The sequence below is a fragment of the Populus euphratica genome, unplaced genomic scaffold, assembly GCF_000495115.2.
Source record: "Populus euphratica unplaced genomic scaffold, PopEup_1.0 scaffold632.1, whole genome shotgun sequence".
In the NCBI taxonomy this organism is placed as follows: domain Eukaryota; kingdom Viridiplantae; phylum Streptophyta; class Magnoliopsida; order Malpighiales; family Salicaceae; genus Populus; species Populus euphratica.
In genome coordinates, this window is record NW_011500339.1 from 37,048 (window position 1) to 41,182 (window position 4,135).

Below are 4,135 nucleotides of genomic sequence, written 5' to 3' on the forward strand. Positions count from 1 at the left end.
TTATTATTATTATTATTATTATTATTACTATTGTTGTTGTTGTTATTGTTGTTTTATAATTGTTGTTTATAATTTTTACAATTAACCTCCCTGTGGTTCGACCCCGGTCTTGCCGGGTTATTTATTACTTCGACACTCCTGCACTTGGGAGAAGACATCAATTTTTTAGTCGTGTCACTTAAAGAAAGAAAACTAAAATATTATAAAACTCTATTCTTAATCAACCCAAGTTAAAACCTATTAAATACATTCATTGAGCTAATAATTTTTTTTTTTGAAATTTTGTTTTGTTAATTATACTATGAAAAATTATACTCTCGTAAAAATATGCATCGATCAAATATCATAATATTTATTTGAGACAATGATAAACATATAAAAACAAATCAAAATAAATTATGTAATCCAATTCAAAGTTAACAAAACATTGAAGAATGAAATCGAAAAAAATAGTTAGTATTTTTTTTTTTTAAATGTCCAATGTTAAAAATAAATGAAAAAAAATCAAATGATACAAAACAAGCCAGATATACAAGCCTAGACCTTTAAAACATGCCCAAGTGCATGGGTTATCCATCTTATTTTTCTATCTTGTCAAGGGGAATTTGACATGTTATTCACTTTTTAAAAAAAAAGGGGAATTTGACATGTTATTCACTTTTTTTTAAAAAGAAACACTAGACAACGTGTCATTTACTTTTTAGATTCTAACCACTATAAATGACTGGAAAGTTTAGTAGTCGCATGTATAAATTTTTTTTCAAAAAAAAAATCTATCATTTTTCAGTTGAAACACCTAAAAAACACCATAAAGGCCTCAATAATTCCATTTCTTTTCTTAAATTAGGATTTAATCGATTTAAAAATGAAAAACTGACTTGAAAAAAAAATATTCTTGAGTTCTAATTTATTCTTTTCAGCAAGATAAAGAGAAATAAAGACTTAAATAGAACTCTTTTCGTTAAATGGAAACTTTTGATAAAAAAAATGACAAGTTTTATAACCGAAAAATGACATTTCACTAACTTTCTCTTTCATTCGCTGTTTTTCAACGACTATCTCTTTCTTCTCCCAAACTCAAAGACTACAATAAAAGAAAAATAAAGTTTTTCGACTAGACATTTAATTGACAAACTAAAGAGACCAAAATTATTTTTTGTTAAAATCCCAAGGCAAAAATAACCCAAAAGGCATTGTCATAAAAAAAAATTATTTTTTAAAAAGCCCTTTTATTTTTTATATGTTTAAATTACAATCCTTTTTTTTTCATTTTTCTCAAACAATAAAATTTGAATTATTTCTAGTGAAATCAATCATTAATCCAATGATGATACTCTTTTTTTTAATTGAGATAATCATATAAAAAATAAATTAAAATACATTATCAACTTCAAATGTAAACCAATATAATATCAAAAGATCGAGTTGAAAAGAAAAGAACTCGATGATCAGAGATAGAAAAAAGACTACATCTGACACCATATTTTATTTGAAAACAAAATGTTTGTAATTTTTTATTTGCTTTAATTTTAGCCCTCTTATTTTTAATTTCTGACAAAAAACAATTGTTTTTTGTAAAATCGAGCACTGACCTAATGTTAGAATGTTTTTTCAATACTAAAACAATAACACAAAAGGCAAACTGGAATAAATCATCAATGCTAAATAACAATAATTACAATAAAATTAAATATAAAAAAATTGATAACCATTAAAAAGGATGAAAACAAAAAAATAAAACAATATTGCAATCCACAATTAATCACCTTACAATTCATAATAAAACTCTAGTAAATTTTAAGTTTTTGTTAATCCCTCCATTCCCAATTGGCTTGATTGAAAGGGCATGCAATCCAATTTTTGATTCCTATTATTATACATGTTTCAAAAATTAAAAAATATCTAAATAAACATGTATTTTTATTAATTTTAGTTAATTTTAACCATTTTTATTTAATTTTCATGTGTCAAAGAGTTTTGAAATTTCATAAAAAAATATAAAAACAAAAAAATATAGTTGGGGTTGAATTTGGGCTAATAATTAAACATCATGAGCAAATTTTGAGTTTGAGAACTTTTATATCATAATCTAATTTCAATTAAAGAGAAAATTTAAAAAAGAGTTCAATTTGATTTAATTTGGCCAAGAGTGAAAAAAAATTAAAGGTCAAGGATGATTTTGAAATAAACAGCCAAGTTAGAAATCAATGAAGTGCTGAATTGAAAAAGAAAATTAAAATTAAGAGTTAGATTGGTTAAAATTGCATACTTTTAGAAACCAAGGATGAATTTGCAATAAGTAGACTAATCTGGGAGTCTAAATCGATTCAATTAGAGATATAATTAAAAAGAAATAAAGGATTTAGAACAGATTTGATTGAAATTACAAGAGTTTGGAAAACAAAGACTAAAATGAAAAGAGACTAAATTGAAAAGATTAATTCAAATGATTAAATTGAAAAAGAATTCAAGGTTTAAAGCTGTAATTGAATTAAATAAAAAAAATTCAAAAGTTAAGGAGTGTAATGAAAAGAGGAAAATATTCTGAGGACCACTTGACTATTTATATAATTTTGTTTCAATCCTAATTGTTTCTTTCCATCATTTCAATTCAATTAAATACCAATTTAATCCAATTGTTTTAAATTGATTCAGTTAAGCCCAATTTAATCTACTAATTTTTGCTAATTAATTCAAATTAGTCCAGAATTCATTCAAATTAAGGAATTAATTTCATATCTTTTAGTTACAATCCTAACAATCAAAATCAAATTTCAATCTTTTAATTCAAGTCCTAGAAATTTGACTATAGAATTATAGTCCAAATATACCATCAATTCTCTAATCTATTTTTATAATCAGTGTTTTAACTCTTTTTAAAAGAAAACATAGGGCATATACCAAAAAAAAGGATAAGCATTTATTATCTTTCTATTTCTCAACACAAACAAAAAATCATAAAAGAAAACACCAAAAAAGAAAAAAGCATGTTCAGCCACAAAAAAAAAATAAATCTCATTCCTCATCAAACCCTCCCCCTCAAGAGTCCGCAATTGCAAAAAAAACCTAGATTTTCCTTTATCCATAACACTAATTAAATTTTCTACCTCCTTTTAACCTAACAATCATCACTCTTTATCAAAACAAGACAGACTCAATTAACCTGAACCATAAGCAACCCCTACTTCATAATTGTTTGTTATTGTGGTAGCATCTGTGGTTGAGGTGTAATAAAAAGAATTTTTTATTGTGGTTAGTGAAGTTAAAATATATATTTGATTTTAAGTGCAGTTCAACTTTATATTCATGAAAAGCACATCAAAATTGTTTAGTTAAAAATTATGGTTCAATTTGATATTATGCTATAATTATCTAAAAGAACTTGATTCATAATCTTAATTTCCATTTACATAAAAATTAATTTTACAACCAATAAAATATTGTAAAGAGACCTAAACATATTAGAACAATATTTTATAATTGTGCATATATCTTACTGCAATCCCATCACATATATAATCCATATGTGAAGACTTATGGTTTCTTTGGACTTGTAAATGTAGAGCCACGTCAATTAAAAAATCACTAAGAACAAAATCAAGATGACAATCAAACTCCATAAAATGCTATATCTTCTAGTGAAGTTTTTCTAATGTAATTATGAATTGCTATTGATGTAATAACAATTTGAACTTGCGACTTGTAATTAAACAATAACATATTCTATAAGATTCACTATTTTTTTTTCAAACTCCAAATGTACATTCTATCACACAATATAATAAAGAGTAGACACAATTGAAAATTTCTTCATGAGTTAGTGGTTGTTCTCGCCTCTGAAATTCTTGCAAATGATATCGATGACCTCTATATGGACCTAAAAATCCATATTCATTAGGATATCCTGAATTAACCTAGTAGTATTTTCCTGTAAAAACATATAATGAGATAAAAACAAAAATTACAAAAAGAAACTTAACATTAACACACACACACGCACACATTACTATATTCTGGTGGCTTAGGGAATTTTATATGGATCATCAATTACCTCAATAAAAATTCATATATTGTGTGCACTACTTTCCTAGCTCGCCCAAGCAAATGTGAATTGCATGTCAAAGTTATATACAAC